General features: G+C 43.2%; 1 protein-coding gene across 1 annotated transcript in view; it reads left to right on the top strand.

Annotated features, from left to right (window-relative positions):
• The first annotated feature begins 10848 nt into the window (after window positions 1-10848).
• Window positions 10849-19563, top strand: part of LOC132898498 (cadherin-12) — a 294117-nt gene continuing 285402 nt past the window's right edge. Inside the window, exon 1 of the mRNA XM_060940161.1 lies at window positions 10849-11052. The gene's annotated coding sequence lies outside the window, so the exon portion shown is untranslated. The remainder of the gene's footprint in view (window positions 11053-19563) is intronic.

Genomic DNA, 19563 nt, shown 5'->3' with positions numbered 1-19563 from the left:
CATTTTGCCACCTATGTAGTCCCCTATTTATACAAATAGGAGTCATTCAGGATTCAGCCATGTTTTTGCTCGACCCAAGTTCTACAGTAGGCTAGGCCGTCTGCTTTTAATGGAAATAGCCTAGCCTAGGACGTTATTTTCACGTTATTTCTTGATAAGGTGTTTTCACGTTATTACATGAAAATATCATGAAATATCGCTTCCGTAGATCATAACTCGAACTCTCGTGATATTTTTTTTATTCGTTTAAAGATTTAAAACACTTATTTTATTATGATGTGTGGTATAAAGGATTCTGTGCCAAAATACTATTTTGTAAGATGTTTACTTGTGTTAATTTTTTTGAACAAAATTAAAAGAAAAAAAAAAAAAACTTTCCTACCTACCGACCTTATTTTAGTATTTCATCTTACCGGAAACACACTATTTTTTTTTTTTGGCCTTACTTCTTTCTTTTTCAATGTTGACAGACAATTTGTTACAATTTCCCTCTCAGATAGCCTCAGAATGTCCCACTGGAGCATTTTTCAAAGGCTTTGCACGGCGGGGGGACAACCGGCACCATCTCCACCCCCCCCGCTTCGCTCCCTCGCCATGGTGAGCGCCCTCATACTAAATTTTTCTAGAAAAAACCCTGCCAGTTAACATAACCTGCATGTCTTTGGACTGTGGGGGAAACCGGAGCACCTGGAGGAAACCCACACGGGGAGAACATGCAAACTCCACACAGAAAGGCCCTCGCCGGCCACGGGGCTCAAACCCGGACCTTCTTGCTGTGAGGCGACAGCGCTAACCACTACACCACCATGCCGCCCATGCTTAATGATGATGCAATATATTAACATATTTTAATCACTTTATATTTCACTGGGGGCGGCACGGTGGTGTAGTGGTTAGCGCTGTCGCCTCACAGCAAGAAGGTCCTGGGTTCGAGTCCCGGGGCCGGCGAGGGCCTTTCTGTGTGGAGTTTGCATGTTCTCCCCGTGTCCGCGTGGGTTTCCTCCGGGTGCTCCGGTTTCCCCCACAGTCCAAAGACATGCAGGTTAGGTTAACTGGTGACTCTAAATTGACCGTAGGTGTGAATGTGAGTGTGAATGGTTGTCTGTGTCTATGTGTCAGCCCTGTGATGACCTGGCGACTTGTCCAGGGTGTACACCGCCTTTCGCCCGTAGTCAGCTGGGATAGGCTCCAGCTTGCCTGCGACCCTGTAGAAGGATAAAGCGGCTAGAGATAATGAGATGAGATGAGATGAGATATTTCACTGGTTTTTGATTAAAAATGAATGCTATGTGACATCAGCTTGATTTAGTAAGTGCTAATGTCAACTGTGAAGATGTGCATTTCAAAGAAGGTCTTAGCAAAGTTGCTCTTCAGAGTCCTTCTTTCGAGTGTGCTCAGGAGGACGATATACAACGACTACATTGGTTGTTTAAGAGCATCTTTAAACTCACTCTTTCACCCTAAAGTGCAATGTTATCGGGAAACCCATCCCTGATTTCTTTCAGGCTTCCCTCAGTATGGGCTGTGATTAATGTGCATGTCTGCATAATTGCAATTTAATTGGCTATATTTTATGAGGCTTTTGCATGTGATAGATTTTACTGGAAACTTTGTACTACATAATAACACACAATGTGAAGTAATATTTTGGGACTTTTCTGAAATGTGTTTTTACTGAACAAAATTTGGTAATTGATGTGGATTGTACCCAGAATCGCAGACTGCAGTTGATAATTATTTCATGTAAATGTAATTCAATTCATGTGTATTTGTAGCAATTCTGACGGGTGCGTGGAGCACACAAGGACGGCAGGCCAGAACTGAGTTCAACAAAACTCTTTTATTTTCCACTTTTCAGTGTACTTATTTTCCACTCTCCCAGCTACACACGCATGCACGCACACAAGGTGTCGGGTTGGGGAGAGAGCTCCCTTCCTCTGCCCTCTCTCTCCTTATATAGGGTGTGGTCACTGGGGAAGACACACAAAACACACATTAACTGACATCAGGTGTAGTGATTCTGCCACTTACCTTCCCTGACTCTGCCCTCCGGTCACAAACCAATGCTTGACCATGCCCCCGCTGCCACATGCCCCCACCGCCCGACTCAGGCCGGGCGGCTGTCCGGCCTGCAGCCGACTCCCCCCCCCCCCTTGATGGGAGAGGAAGTCCGCCATGACCATCTGCGCCCCCGGCCTGTGGATCACCTTGAAGTTAAAGGGCTGGAGTGCCAGATACCAACGGGTGATCCGCTCATTGGCATCCTTCATGCGGTGGAGCCACTGGAGGGGTGCATGGTCCGAACAGAGGGTGAAAGGGCGTCCCAGCAGGTAGTAGCGGAGGGCGAGGACCGCCCACTTGATGGCTAGGCACTCTTTCTCGATGGTGCTGTAGCACCCCTCACGTACTGACCGCTTTCTGCTGATATACAGCACTGGATGATCCTCCCCCTCACCTCCTGGGACAAAACAGCCCCCAGCCCTCTGTCCGACACGTCTGTCTGCAACATAAAGGGGAGAGAAAAGTCAGGGGAGTGTAACAGTGGCCCCCCACACAGTGCAGCCTTCACCTCAGAAAAAGCCCACTGGCATTGCTCCATCCACTGGACTGGATCTGGTGCCACCTTTTTAGTGAGATCAGTCTGCGGGCTGGTGACGTCCAAATAATTAGGTATAAACCTCCGATAATAGCCAGCCAGCCCCAGAAACTGTCTCACCCCCTTTTTGGTCTTGGGCCTCGGGCAGGCCACAATCACTGCTGTCTTTTTAATTTGGGGACGCAACTGCCCATTGCCCAAGTGGAAGCCTAGACACCTTACTTCCACCCGCCCAATAGCACACTTCTTCGGGTTGGCCGTGAGAGCCGCTCGCTTCAGTGACCTAAGGACGGCCCTTAGGTGTTCTAAATGCCGTGACCAGTCATTACTATAGATTATGATATCATCTAAGTACGTGGCCGCATAGGTGGCGTGGGGGCGGAGGACCCTGTCCATAAGCTGCTGGAATGTAGCACACACCCCAAACAGCCCAAAAGGAAGTGTAACAAATTGGTGTAAGCCAAACAGTGTGGAAAAGGCCATTTTTTCTTGGGATAGTGGAGTCAAGGGGATCTGCCAATAACCCTTTGTTAAATCCAGTGTCGAGTAAAAGCGAGCCGTGCTGAGTCGATCGAGCAACTCATCAATATGAGGCATTGGGTACGCGTCAAATTTAGACACCGCATTGACTTTTCTATAGTCCACACAGAACTGGACCCACCCGTCGGCCTTGGGTACCAAGACCACCGGGCTGCTCCAGTCACTGTGGGACTCCTCGACAATGCCCATTTCGAGCATGGTCTCAAGTTCTTCCTGAACCACCTTTTTATTGTGTTCGGGTAGCCTGTAAGGGCGGCTACGCACTACCACCCCCGGGGGCGTCTCTATGTGGTGCTGTATGAGGTTAGTGCGACCGGGCAGGGGTGAGAACACATCTGAAAACTCGGTCTGCAACTGGGCAACCTCCGTGAGTTGGGTCAGGGAGAGGTGGTCTCCACAGGGGACTGGAGAGGTATGTGATGCCAATGCCCCTTTTTGAATCTCCGGCCCCAGCTCCGCCTTCTCCGGAACCACCGACACCAACGCCATGGGGACCTCCTCATTCCAGAGTTTAAGTAGATTGAGGTGGTAAATCTGTAGCGCCCCACCCCTGTCCGCTCGCCTCACCTCGTAATCGACTTCCCCAACTCGCTGTGTGACGTCAAAGGGTCCTTGCCACTTGGCGATCAATGTGGAGCTCGACGTGGGCAACAGTACGAGTACCTTATCTCCCAGTGTGAACTCCCTAAGGCGCGTACCCTTGTTGTACAGGCAGGCTTGCCGTTCCTGGGCCTGCCGCAAATTCTCCTGGGTTAGGTGGGTGTGTGGAGTTTTGCGCGCAGGTCCATAACGTATTGAATTTCGTTCTTACTTTGTGAAGGTCCCTCCTCCCAATTTCCCTGCAGCACGTCTAGAATGCCGCGCAGCTTACACCCATATAATAATTCGAATGGGGAGAACCCTGTGGAGGCTTGGGGGACCTCTCGCACTGAAAACAACAAGGGCTCGAGCCACTTATCCCAATTATGTGCGTCCTTACTTACGAATTTTTTAATGATATTCTTGAGGGTGCGGTTGAACCATTCAACTAAACCGTCCGTTTGTGGGTGATACACGCTGGTGCGGATCGGCTTAATCCCCAATAACCCATACAGTTCGTGCAGTGTCCATGACATAAACGTGGTGCCTTGATCAGTCAGAATCTCTTTCGGGATTCCAACTCGGGAGATAACGCAGAAGAGCGCCTCCGCAATACTGCGTGCTGAGATATAGCGGAGAGGCACTGCTTCTGGGTATCGCGTTGCATAGTCCACCAGAACTAATATAAAGCGGTACCCTCGTGCTGACCGATCTATTGGCCTGACGAGATCCATCCCAACTCTTTCAAACTGGGTCTCGATTAAAGGTAGAGGGTGCAAAGGCGCTTTCCGAATGGCCGCTGGATTTACTAATTGGCATTCGCGGCACGCCGTACACCACCTACGAACGTCGCCGCGAATCCCCGGCCAATAGAACCGGGCCATTATTCGGGCTAGTGTCTTGTCCTGCCCTAGGTGTCCAGCCATGGGATTAAAGTGAGCCGCCTGGAATACCAATTCCCGGCGGCTCTTTGCAATTAAAAGTTGTGTGACTCGCTCTTTTGTCTGAGTGTCCTGCGTCACTCGGTATAATCTATCCTTCATAATCATGAAGTAGGGGAAGGACGGGGTGGCGTTCGGCTGGAGTGTTTGACCATCGATTACTCTCACTTGGTCAAATGCATGTTGCAGAGTCTCGTCTCGCGACTGTTCTAATGGGAAATCTGCGAGGGATTCCCCAATAGAGAGAGGAGGGGCTGGCAGCTCCTCACTCTGACGCGGAGATGATGTAGACGGCTCTGTGACAGCTGCTCCCGCCAAAGTGACACCGGGACCTCCCCCTGTTAAATGGCAGGACCCACTCTTTACTAAGCGTGTCATTAAACCCCGAAATCCCGGCCAATCAGTCCCCAAAATTAAAGAGTGGGTAAGGCGAGGATTAACCGCTGCCTTCACTATAAATTTTTTTCCCTCGGAAAAAAATGTGGACTGACACCAAAGGGTAGCTGTGAATGTCCCCATGCACACACACAACACCTTCACCCCCTGTGCTCCCCCCAATGCCTCATTTTGCACCAGGCTTTGGTGAATTGAGGTCTGATTACAACCAAAATCCACCAACGCCTGATATGTATCCCCTTGGATACTCACCGGTATCCAGGTCGGCGAACGGGGAAGACTCCATGGGGCGGTTCGGCATTGGTGCTCCACTTCCCGGGTTTCGGCACCACTGTAGCGGTTCAGTGTTGGTGGGTGGAGCACAGAGGATGGCAGGACAGAGATCAGGTTCACCAAAAGCATTTATTGCTATACTTTTCAGTCTAACAACTTTTCCCACGAAACACACACACACATGACTGGCGTCTTGTTCGGGGATGAGCTCTCCTCTGCTCTCTGCTCTCCCTCTTTAAATAGGGCGTAGTCACTGGGAAGACACACAAACACAGGTTAATTGACATCAGGTGTAGTGATTCTGCCACTTACCTTCCCTGACTCCGCCCTCCTGTCACAGACCGGCGCTTGACCATGCCCCCGCTGCCACAGCCTCATTAACTCCCGAAATCCTGCCCAATCAGACCCCAAAATTATTGAGTGGGTAAGGCGAGGATTAACCGCCACCTTTACACTAAATTTTTCCCCTCGAAAAAGAATGTGGACTGACACTAAAGAGTAGTTGTGAACATCCCTGTGCACACACAACACCTTCACCAATTGTGCTCCCCCCAATGCCTCGTCTTGCACCAGGTTTTGGTCGATTGAGGTCTGATTACAGCCAGAGTCCACCAATGCCTGATACATATCCCCTTGGACACTCACCAGTATGCGATATGCTCCGGCCCGATCGAGGGCAGCTCCTGGCGCGTCGTGGATCCGGACCACCATGCCCACCTCCATTGCTGAGCACTGCTGCTGGAGGTGCCCCGGCTCCCCGCAGCACCAGCATACCGGCCCGGGCTTTCTCTCTGCACCAGTACTCTGGGGCTCACTCACCTGAGGGGGGGAAGAGACAGACACGAAAGCAGGAAACGGGAGGGCACTGTGGGTGCTGCGGGCTGGCTGGGGTGGAGCCAGCCCCCACCTCCACGGTGGGGGAACGGGGCAAGGACAAGACACGGGGGGGGGGGGAGAGGAGAGGGGAGAAGAGGAGATCTGCTGTCCTGCCATCGGAACAGTCGCCAAATGGTCCTCCGCCAGCTCAATGGCCTGATCCAGCGATGCCAGGCGATGGCACTGGACCCACTCTGCGGTCCCTTCGGGTAGTCGGGCGATGAACTGTTCCAGTACCACCAGATCGACGATTCTCTCGGTGTCACGGTTGTCAGCCCTCAGCCACCGCCAGCAGGCGTCCCGGAGTTGCTGGCCATACGCAAACGGCCGGCTGACTTCCTCCAGGCGCAGAGCGCGGAAGCACTGTCGATGTTGTTCGGGGGTGCGGCCTACACGCTGGAGGATGGCCTGGCGGAGGTCCGCATAGACCAGCCAGCTGTCGGTGGGGAGCTGTAGCGCGGCAAGCTGCACCTCGCCTGTTAGCAGGGGGAGGAGAGGCACGCCGCACACTGTTCCACCAGCCAGCCCGAGGCCTCTGCTGCCTGCTCGAAGAGCGTGAGGAAGGCCTCGGGGTCGTCGTATGGGCCCATCTTCGTTAGGGTGAGGTGGGGAGGGCCCGCAGCGGTGGAGGTGGTGGATCCCGCCGATGCGAGGAGGTGCCGGAACACTTGACGATCTTCCTGCTGTGCCAGCACCAGGGCCTCGAACCTTTGCTCTTGCTCCTTCCGGAGAGTGATTAGCGCTTGGTGCTGGCTTTGCTGGGCCGTGGCGAGGGCGTGGACCAGGTCCGCGAAGGGGGAGGACTCCATGGAGCTGTTCTTCTCTGTGCTCTGTTCCCGGGTTTCAGCACCACTGTAGCAATTCTGATGGGTGGGTGGAGCACAGAAGGACGGCAGGCCAGAACTGAGTACAACAAAACTCTTTTATTTTCCACTTTTCATTGTACTTATTTTCCACTCTCCCAGCCAGACACGCACGCACACACACACACACGGCGTCTGATTGGGGAGAGAGCTCCCTTCCTCTGCTCTCTCTCTCCTTATATAGGGCGCGGTCACTGGGGAAGACACACAAAACACACGTTAACTGACATCAGGTGCAGTGATTCTGCCACTTACCTTCCCTGACTCCGCCCTCCGGTCACAAACCGACGCTTGACCACACCCCCGCTGCCACAGTATTATATTTATCAACCCCAGAAAATCATTTTGCAGTGTAATTAGCGCAGTAAGATTGCCTAGCGATATCAGGGGACATGCACACATCCCAGTTGGATGGCACAAGATGCTGAAGATTGTTGAGTGATAATATGAGACTTCAGTAACCTTTCAGATGATTGATGCATGTCATTACACACTCTTCCTCACCAGGACAGGCCCTTTTCTGAAAGGTTACAACTCACCATCCCACTCACACCTGACAGTAGAGTAGTATGTGCAAGGAAGACACTGGCCTGGGTTCAAACAAGCTGACACTGAACTTTGGATCCAAACAACCTGTAACTTTGGATCCAATCAATGTCAAGTTGATGCAGTGAGTCAGTGTGAGTGATGCCAATCTGTGTGTGAGTATCCATCCCATGTTTATATATATATTTAAAAAAAAAAAAGCTTCTGGCACTGTAGTGCATCAGGATTGCCCTCAAGTAGGTCAGAATTAATGAGGGTCTGCATTCTATTGAACAGCATAGTTTTAAATATGCCCAGAAAGGAAAAACTTTAATCAATTTCAAATGAGTGAAGTTATCAGAAATAGTTTAGCTGTCACCGTAAACTGAGGTTGAATGATGTTTGATTTCTTAGAAAGGAATCTGTATGAAAGTGTTAACTCTTACACTGCTCTGACCCTACTTTTAAAAATTTATGTCAACTGACATACAAGTTATGAATTAACCTGCATCTCTCATAAATTTCACCCTTTTTTTTTACATGATCATGTGTCTACAACGTGATCACATGAAAAAGGTGATGCTGTTTTTATCATGTTATGCACATTAATTGCACATAAATTATATATAATGATTTGCATATGCACATTTTATATTTGCAGGATTTATAGTGACTTACAGAAGTGCTTTGAGTCTCTAAAATCCTGATACTGGTTCAGTAGCTCATGGACTAAGAGTACTATCAGTCCAAAAACCCTGCTGGGAATATAATACAATATGAAAAACACACAGACAGCACTTTTCTTTTAATAAAGAGTGCAGGCAGTGAACAGTTAGATTTTTAGTCATTATTTGAAGACACCAGTGACTCAACTCTTCAGATATCTAGGGATAGTTCATTCCACCACCTAGGTGATAGAACAGAAAAGAGCTTGATGCACACCTTTCTTGTACCGAGAGATGGTGGGACCAGTCGAGCAGTGCTCGAAACTTCAAGTAAACATGTGAAAATAACTCCACATGCCCAACATTAACATGTGAAAACCAACATGTGAAAATCAATTAAAACGTGAGAAAATTAGGTTTGTAAAAATAAAAACACATGCATTACATGTTAACAGTCCATGTGTGATAAATGTGTAAAGCAAAAACCTCATATGATTCCTGTCATGATTTAGGTTTTGTAAGTTTGTGTGACCTTTCTGTAAAGTAATGGAAAAGGTAAAAGGTGCACTCAGTTCCAAGGAACCCCAGTTCAGTAGTATGCTCTTTTTTTTTTTAAAGATTCATGCGTGCATGCACACACGCACACACACACACACACACACACATGAACTACATCCACATTACTAGGCTGAAGTGACTCAAATCTGATTTTTTTTTTTCTTAACCCTTTGATGCAAAACATTGGTCAAAAGTGACCCGGCTGAGTTTTTATCTTCTATATCTTTGCAATAAATTAATTCCATCATTCAGTATTCAAGATATTCCTCAATGAACTTGTTTTTGATCATCATACATCCTTATTTTATTTTTTCCTTTCTTACTTTTTGAATAAAAACCCTTTTTGTATCACTACCCTTCTAATGCACAACATGAGTCAATAATGACCTGCATTCATTTTCCAGGTTATTTCATGTATGGCTGAGTGTTTCTATGAGATACTTTTGAAATAAATTCATTTTGTTATTTACTTTTCCAAATATGCAGTAAATATCTTGTTTTTGTTTAGCACAAATCATCATTTTTATTTTTCCTTTCTTAAGTTATGAACAAGCACAGCTTTTGTAATTCTACATCAAGTTTACCCACATGGGTCAGAAACAACCCGCATGCATTTACTACAGCGTTTGGTGGGAACTGTGAATTGTGCTTGTGTCAGATATTTCACAGCTCAGCACAGCGCCCTTTGCCCATCTAATACATGTAAGTAATGTTTTTCAATTGTTCTAACACTACCTTAGAAAAAAAAATGATTATGTTTAGGTTACCTTGAGAGTGAGTAGATTACTTGTCAGAAAGTCATGTCATGTTAGTCATGTTCTCCCTGTGTCTGCGTGGGTTTTCTCCAGGTGCTCCAGTTTCCCCCACAGTCCAAAGACATGCAGTTAGGTTAATATGGGACAGCCTTGGGCTGAGGTGCCCTTGAGCGAGGCATCTAACTCCCAACTGCTCCCCAGGTGCTGTTAGCATGGCTGCCCACTACTCTGGGTATGTGTGTGTGCTCATTGCTCACGTGTGTGCATGTGTGTGTCACTGCTTCAGATGGGTTAAATGCAGAGAGGAATTTCACAAGTGTGTGATGAATAAAAGTTGTGATTGATTTTCTTTCTTGAAGCAAATGGCAAAGCATGGCCACAAACAAATGTGGCGACAATGGAAAAATAAAAGTACCTTCAGTCCAAGTTCAAGGAGGCAAAAGACTTGAATCAGTGTAGCGAATGCATACTCTTTCAGAGGAAAGATGCATTAACATTACAGTCAGATACAGATCACATGTCACTTTTATGCAAATGTGTACCATCAAGACAGGCAAATACAATCTGAGCAAAAGAAAAATAAAATTGTCATTGAACAATGAAACTTGTAATGTGAACATGGCCATACAGTTTTTTTTTTTTTATTTTGCATTCTACTAATATATACCCTATACATAGTACATATATATTCTAATAATATATTTTCTACAAAAATGCACTTACTTACAATACACAGTATTTACAATTTAAATGGACTCTCCCTTTCGGCCCATGTGCAAGAGTGAATGAGTCGCAGTCCCCATGTGCCAGAGTCGATTAGAATATCCCATGGTGACCACAGTGCACACCACTGCCTCTCTACAGAGGACAGGGAACAAGTGGTGAGGGGAGGAGTAGAGGGAGGGAACAAAGGATGATGTGTGTAGAGGGGTGGCTGCTGTCTCTTTAATCTGGCTGATGAAGATCCTTCACTCTGGGGACCTGACATGGGTTACACTCATACTAATCACTCATGCACCAGACGCTAGTGCAGCACAGTACTATTCAGCAAAGTGCTCCTCCTCTTCCACCCTGTCTCTAACACTGACTTGTGGACACATGCACTCCCTCTCCTTTGCTTTACCACCCTCTTTTTCACAGCATTTCAAAAGTGCACAGACATCCAATCTCTCTCTCTCTCTCTCTCTCTCTCCCACCCTTTTTGCCTTTTCCTTCATCATCTGCCTTTTCCTTTTTTCTCCCCCAGCAGTGGCACGCGCCTCACTTCCCGATTATATGCAGTGAGCGATGAGCGTAGAAGTCAGGCAGTGAGCAGGGTAAACACAGAGTCGATGAGAGCTAGAAGGACTCAAAGAGGAGGGAGAAGAGGAAGGTGAAGAGCAAATCTGAGGGGTTTTATAAGGAAAGATGAAAAGGGAGAGTTTGTGAAGCGCTTGGATTTTACCAATCTGATATTTTCTCCCACTGGCAAAGGACACAATTCCGGTATGTCTATCTTTTTCCTCTCTAAACCTCTACACTGTGTGTGTGTGTTTGCTGATGTTAGCTTTTTCAGTCGAGCAATAATGAATGCACTAAACTGATATGGAGGGCAGAGGAGTGCTAAGAGGGAAATTTTGAAAGAAAGAAAGAAAGAAAGAAAGAAAGAAAGAAAGCTTCGAACTCTTGGAAAACCTTGTGTTGGCCTGATTACCCATGTCCAGCTGAAGTTTAACCCACTGTCAGGAAGATGCCCTTTTTTTTTTTTTAACATTCTCTATCTGAAAAGCCCAGGGCACTTTACACAGTTCAGCAATCAGTCTTTGTGCTCTTGGAAGTAACACATTTATTTTCCCTATTTTTGGAAGAAACAGAGAGAGAGAGAGAGAGAGAGCCTGTAGTGCAGTGAGCATGGAGTTACAAGAGGTAATTCTGCTGATATATGGTTGTTTTGCTGGCTTGACATTAAAGGATGAGATAAAAGTACACTCCATACAGCACAGATGGAATGACTGAAGTCACAGTGCTCTGATTACTACGCAACATCATATACAGTTTCACTAACTATGTGTAGATGTGAGTGTGAAATTGATGTGCAAGACTGATTGCTCTCTTTGCAAAGTACTTTGAGAGTACATTGGGCATTTACATATAAAAGCATATGTTCTTTGTTGGACTGTGTTGCTAAGTGTTAAGAACAGAGGTTCAAACGCTGGTGCTGTGAGAGTTTGGGCACCATCAGAGGATCTTTAAGTGATTCCAGAAAAGAGGAAAAAAAATGCATATGACAGTCCTGGGGACCACAAGTGGATGATTCATGTGAGAGCGTGTACAGATGATAACAGATTCTCAGCAAAGAAGAGTCAATTATGTCAAACCTAACAATGGATAGTAATGCTCATAGTGCTGTATTCAGCATGAAAATGTTCTGTGTAGGCACATGCATACACTTTTTGGGGGAAAAAGTCAACTCCATAACCCTTTAGTATTCTTTGTACCCTCTAGTGGTACCTTTGAAGTATAAGTGTAGAACTTAACAGTGGTGCTTGAAAGTTTGTGAACCCTTTAGAATTTTCTATATTTCTGCATAAATATGACCTAAAACATCATCAGATTTTCGCACAAGTCCTAAAAGCAGGTAAAGAGAACCAAGTTAAACAAATGAGAAAAAACTATTATACTTGCTCATTTATTTATTGAGGAAAATGATCCAATATTACATATCTGTGAGTGGCAAAAGTATGTGAACCTCTAGGATTAGCAGTTAATTTGAAGGTGAAATTAGAGTCAGTTGTTTTCAATCAATGGGATGACAATCAGGTGTCAGTGGGCACCCTGTTTTATTTAAAGAACGGATCTATCAAAGTCTGATCTTCATAACACATGTTTATGGAAGTGTATCATGGCATGAACAAAGGAGATTTCTGAGGACCTTAGAAAAAGCATTGTTGATGCTCGTCAGGCTAGAAAAGGTTACAAAACCATCTCTAAAGAGTTTGGACTCCACCAATCCACAGTCAGATTGTGTACGAATGGAGGAAATTCAAGACCATTGTTACCCTCCCCAGGAGTGGTCGAACAACAAAAATCACCCCAAGAGCAAGGCATGTAATAGTCGGTGAGGTCACAAAGGACCCGAGGGTAACTTCTAAGCAACTGAAGGCCTCTCTCACATTGGCTAATGTTAACATTCATGAGTCCACCATCAGGAGAACACTGAACAACAATGATGTGCATGGCAGGGTTGCTAGGAGAAAGAACAAAAAGAACATTGCTGCTCATCTGCAGTTTGCTAAAGATCACATGGACAAGCCAGAAGGCTATTTGGAAAAATGTTTTGTGGATGGAGGAGATCAAAATAAAACTTTTTGGTTTAAATGAGAAGTGTTATGTTTGGAGAAAGGAAAACACTGCATCCCAGCATAAGAACCTTATCCCATCTGTGAAATGTGGTGGTGGTAGTATCATGGTTTGGGCCTGTTTTGCTGCATCTGGGCCAGGATGGCTTGCCGTCATTGATGGAACAATGAACTCTGAATTATACCAGCGAATTCTAAAGGAAACTGTCAGGACATCTGTCCATGAACTGAATCTCAAGAGAAAGTGGATCATGTAGCAAGACAATGACCCTAAGGACACAAGCTGTTCTACCAAAGAATGGTTAAAGAAGAATAAAGTTAATGTTTTGGAATGGCCAAGTCAAAGTGCTCACCTTAATCCAATCGAAATGTTGTGTAAGCATCTGAAGCGAGCAGTTCATGTGAGGAAACTCACCAACATCCCAGAGTTGAAGCTGTTCTGTATGGAGGAATGGGCTAAAATTTCTCCAAGCTGGTGTGCAAGACTGATCAACATTTACCGGAAACGTTTAGTTGCAGTTATTGCTGCACAAGTGGGTCACACCAGATACTGAAAACAAAGGTTCACATACTTTTGCCACTCACAGATATATAATATTGGATCATTTTCCTCAATAAAAAAATGAGCAAGTATAATATTTTTGTCTCCTTTGTTTAACTCTGTTCTCTTTATCTACTTTTAGGACTTGTGTGAAAATCTGATGATGTTTTAGGTCATATTTATGCAGAAATATACAAAAGTTTAAAGGGTTCACAAGCTTTCAAGCACCACTTTGTGTGTGTGTGTGTGTGCATATAGATAGATAGATAGATAGATAGATAGATAGATAGATAGATAGATAGATAGGTGTGTGTGGTGTGTGTGTGTGTGTGTGTGTGTGTGTGTGTGTGTGTGTGTGTGTGTGTGTGTAAAATATATACACACATACACATTATTATAGCGTTATAAAAAGATTACACACTTTATGTTATTATAGAAGGATTAACCCACCATCTGTGAGGTGGGATTACTCGTTCGTGTCACATACAGTGAGATAGTATATGGGATCATGCATGCTTTTTTCTGTTCCCTTGTATATTAGGGGGTTAGATGCCACTGCTCCTGAGCCTGATAAACCATTCAAAAGATATATTGAGACACTGACTGAGACTTCACATGATGCTTTTTAAAGCTGCCAGAAGGTGTAACAAACAACTTCCCATGATTCCAGGACAGGGATAATATAACATTACTGCTGGGTTGGTGGATGTTGACATGTTTTGAATTTGAAACACATGATTTCAAATTATTACTGAATGCATTTTAACCATGTGACACAAGCCATATTTACAGCAGATTAACATTTTTTGGAAATCCACACAGGATGCATGCGCTATAAATGTCAATTTCCGAGAAGGTCAGAATAGAAACTTACCACAGCTCTTCCTGTATATTTTACACAAAAGAATAATTAATATTGTGGTTGGATTTGATGTGATTTGATTTGATGACCTAATTCCTCAGAAAAAGTATGACAGGCTTACATGTCAGATCATTGTCAGATGTTTTACCAATTTGAAAGTGTGAGACCACATGAGTGCTGATGTGTATGGAAAATCTATTATTTATAAATATTTTAGTCCTGCTGAGAAGTCCAAATGTATCCATTTAAGCTATTGCTAATGTTGCACAGTGAACTGAATGTGAGGCCTTATTAAGTGTCATTAAATTTAATTATGTAATGCTGGCAGCCTAGAATTTGCTCTCTCACAAGATACATCTGTTATTGTAACAGATCACTTTACCCCTCAGTATGTATTAGCTGTGAAAGTCTGAGCGTCAGTGGCTTTTTGGTGGATTATTCTCGAAAGCATCACTTCTAGATTTTAATAATGGGCAGAACACATAGTTTGATATTTTATAAAGGTCAAATCAGATGTTAGCAAGAATTCAAAAATAAAGAAGCAAGAATGACTAATTTAGAAAATCAAGAAATGTAATTCTTTTTACAACCTCATCTCTTCAAACCTCTATCTCTGTTCAGTTTATGTTTGTTCGCACAAATAGTGTAAATAAAGAAATGTGTCTAATTTATCCCACCTAATTTATCCCATCGCTGCTCACATCAGTTCTTTGTTTTTACAAACTTAGTCAAATCCTGATCTGTTTGTCTCAGTAGGATCACAACCTGATATTCTTCTTCATCTCCCTGGTGAAACTAAAGCAGGACCAGTACAGAAAATAAGAGAATATATTTTCCAGGACTGACTCTAGAAGCATACACCTTAATGAGCAGGTCTCCTTTGACCAATGTTGTACACAAATGGATTAGATAAATAAAGAAAAGATGTTGGGGGGCGCACGATTCTCTGATTTTCCTGCTGGGCGCTGTTATGACTAATCAGCTGAAAGCACATGAGAGACTCAGGAGTAGGAGAAGTAGCATTCCCTCAGTCCTTTTCTTTTACACACATCCCCCTTTATCTTGCTGCATCCTTTCTCTGTCTTGCTCAGTGGAACTCATTTGGGCATCTAAGGCAGAGAGAGTACACTACTGAGAAGGGTCTGTGCTGACTAAGGGGCAGATGCAGCATCAGATAGATAATCAGATATGGGTCAAATGAGCTGCTGTTTGGATGGAAAATTATTTGTATAAGTATTGAATGATAAAATTCCTCTCTTCTCAGTTCTCATAGTATGTCTACTGGGGCACACAATATATAATAATGGAAAACTAAAATACTGAAGTGCAAGACTGACATTTAGAATAATGGCATGCATTAACAACAAATGTGTAAAGAAATGTAAGCAGTCACAATAAATGTATAAATTAAACTTTTCCTTGACTAATACATACAGTATATTTAAGATATACAGTGTACACTGATCAGCCATAACATTATGACCACTGACAGCTGAAGTGAAGAACAATGATTATCTCATTACAGTGGTACCTGGCAGTGGGTGGGGATATATTAGGCAGCAAGAGAACAGTCAGTTCTTGAAGTTGATGTGTTGGAACCAGGAAAAATGGGCAAGTGTAAGGATCTGAGGAACTTTCACAAGGGCCAAACTGTGATGGCTAGATGACTAGATCTGAGCATCTCCAAAATGGCACATCTTGTGGGGTGTTCCTGGTATGCAGTGGTTTGTACCTACCAAAAGTGGTCCAAGAAAGGACAACCAGTGACAGGGTCATATGTGTCGAAGGCTCAATGATTTGCATGGGGCATGAAGGCTAGCCCATATGGTCCAGTCACACAGAAGAGCTACTGGAGCACAAACTGCTGAAAAAGTTAACGCTGACACACTTCTATTTTAGCCAGCATTTACTTTTTTCATTAACAAAGCATTAACAAATTCCATCATGAACAAAGATGTGCCATTTTGGAGATGCTCAGACCCAGTCATTTAGTCATCACAATTTGGTCCTTGTCAAAGTCATTCAGATCCTTGTGCTTACCCATTTTTCCTGATTCCAACACATCAACTTCAAGAACTGACTGTTCTCTTGCTGCTTAATATATTCCACCCACTGCCAGGTGCCACTGTAATGGGATAATCATTGTTATTCATGTCACCTGTCAGTGGTTATAATGTTGTGGCTGATCAGTGTATATCTTTAAATGGGAATAATGAGTGTAATGGTGCTATAAATCTTATAAGATTTTATAAGAATTTTAGTTTACAACATTGAAAAACAGTAACTAAAATTATCAACAGAATATGAAGAACAGTTTTGACACTACATCAAAATTGTTTATACAGGGTTAGTCAAAATTAGGTTAACACTTAAATGGTAGAAACCATTTGTTCTCAAAACATACATCATATGTGCAAGATGATTTACAGGATGGTCTCAACCTGTTCGCCATCGTGTTCAACACACAAAAACCAGAAAGCAATAGCACCATTTAATCTGTCACCCATGGCATATGTTTATCTGCAGGAGAAAAATAATCCATTAGCGTTAACATAATTTTGACTAACCCTGTATTATGTTGCAAAGATATCTACTGAAGTTAGCATGCTAACCAGCTAACCCTGAGACAGGATAGACCATCCATCTCGTAATACCACTTTGTACCTCAAGAGGTGATAATGAATCACTGTCATGTCCAATCTGCCCTCAGTCCAAAATAAGAGAAGTCACACCAGTATGCATGTGATGTCATCATAAGCAGAAGTCACCATGGGTACACCCATGGTGTAGGCAGAAAGAATGAGTTACTGAGTGGCAGCATTTAGCTTGAATGCTGCACACACACACACTTAAAATGGGAAAGAGCTGTTGTACAATTGACTGTACAAATACATTCAATAAAAAAAAAAATCAGAGCTATCCTTTTTACAGACTACCATAGTGAAAGAATACATAAGCAAATTGCTGCAATTCAGAGAAACAACAGAAATCCAGCCAGTGAAACATGGATTTTTTGGTTATCATTTTGTGTCAGGTATGTTCTATTTTTGGAGAAAAGAAAAGCGAAAGAAAAGGGACCCTACCAGGAGAAATTGAATCACAATGCCAAGCAATGGTATTTGGACAAACTAAGCATGATGAACAACAGTCAAAACTTGAATTACAGACCAAGATGCACTACTTCTACTCACATACCCAGACATTGTAAACTATCTTGTTTTTGGTCTGAGTGCATACACTTTGCATGCGTTTAAAAGTTAAAATACCTAGACATTCATGAACAGTTTTGTAGTAGCTGGTGCAATAGCTGGTAATGACAATTCACAAATCAGCAACTGTGAGAGCAAATTCATACTCACAAAGGTAAGGTGGTACTCCTCTTTTTGGCTTAATTAATAAATCAAACAAAATACAAACCTTTCAAAAACATTCAAAAATATGATAATTGTCTTGAGTTATAGGGTTGAATGAAGTGATTAGTTTTGGTATTAATAATAATAATAAAAAAAAAAGGTTACATATCTGTCATGTTGTGAGCTGTAGTGGTTTCAAGCACTACTGATGCAGGAGATGCTGGAGCTAATAAATAAATAAATAAATAAATAAATAAGTTGCTGTTGTTTTCTTGCTAAAAACTGAGCTAAACAAGTTATAATGCAAACTATAGGCTGAGACCACATGTGAAGTTTATAAGATAGCAGTGTTGACAGATTTTCTGAGTTTTAGCTGTTTGGTTGAATTTTGCATGTTCTTGACCTGCTGTTAGGTTTTTATTTTTATTTTTTTATTATTATTTTGCTTTTGTATTTTTTTTAATAATGGATGACTGTAAAGTTAGATTGTATGAACCCAATAGTGAATTGACTAAGAAAAATATCTTTGTTATCTTCAGTGAATTATAGTTCATAGATAGATAGATAGATAGATAGATAGATAGATAGATAGATAGATAGATAGATAGATAGATAGATAGATAGATTATCCCCAAAGGGAAATTGCAGAGTGGTGAATGCTGTGTTTGTGTGAAAAGGGGAGGAGGAGGGACTGTGAATTTCTTTGCTTCTTATGATAGGGGTGGACACACCAACTTTCTAGTGATATATTGCCCCCTTTTATTGGAGAGTGGAGTATGAATTTGACAGGTGGCTGGTTCTTACATAGAGCACCTTTAAAGGATAGGGGTGGATGGATGCATGTTTGTTTGTGTTTATTTATTTATGAATGAATGGTACATTTGGTTTCAACCTGAGCTCAGGTTATGTTTACACTGTCCAAAAAAACATGCTGGTAGGTGGATCATTTGCTGCAAATGTTGCCTCTAGGTGTGAATGTGAGTATGCATATGGTGGGCTTTGGTGGACTGGTGTATTATTCAGAGTGTATTCCCAAATCACACCAAGTGTTCCCAAGAATCCATAGACACAATAACTAGGGCAAAGTAGTAACTGAAGATCAATAAATGAATTCATTCATTCATTTTTTCCTGTTGGAAATGTTCCAAAACCAAACTCACATGCCTCACATATACCAAAAATTGTGCCTACACAGGAAAAACCCATATGAACCATTGATGTAGAACAGATTCCATGTGTTAAAGTAAAATCAGATACAATGTCAGTCAACCAATATTCTAAGCACGCATTTGCTTTTTTTAATTTAATTTTAATAATACTTAACTTTTTTCATTTTAGAAAAAATGCACAGATCTTTTCAGTGCATTTTTTCTTTGTTTTTATCATTTCTAACCATTAAAGCTATGACATGTGCACAGTAAATCTCTAAAACTGATGGAAAAGGGGATGAGGGTTTGATATCCCCTTTTGAAAGGTTTTTTTTGCTTCCATCTGAGTGAAGTCTTCCCTTTACATTTTCCATGAAATTGAACACAGATTCCAGCATCATTTAGTGATTTATATGCTTTAACACACTATCAAGTCTCCTTGAGAAAGAAAATCACTAAATCTAATAACTACTAAACTAAATTTAGAGTCAGGGTTTTAACATGACCACAATCCTTAATGAACCACATGGCAAAGAATAATATAATTCTTAAATCTCATCTCATTATCTCTAGCCGCTTTATCCTTCTACAGGGTCGCAGGCAAGCTGGAGCCTATCCCAGCTGACTACGGGCGAAAGGCGGGGTACACCCTGGACAAGTCGCCAGGTCATCACAGGGCTGACACATAGACACAGACAACCATTCACACTCACATTCACACCTACGGTCAATTTAGAGTCACCAGTTAACCTAA

This window comes from Neoarius graeffei, chromosome 14 (assembly GCF_027579695.1).
Source record: "Neoarius graeffei isolate fNeoGra1 chromosome 14, fNeoGra1.pri, whole genome shotgun sequence".
Taxonomy (NCBI): domain Eukaryota; kingdom Metazoa; phylum Chordata; class Actinopteri; order Siluriformes; family Ariidae; genus Neoarius; species Neoarius graeffei.
Note: the sequence above shows the minus strand (reverse complement) of the source record. Positions and strands in the feature narration are given on the sequence as shown.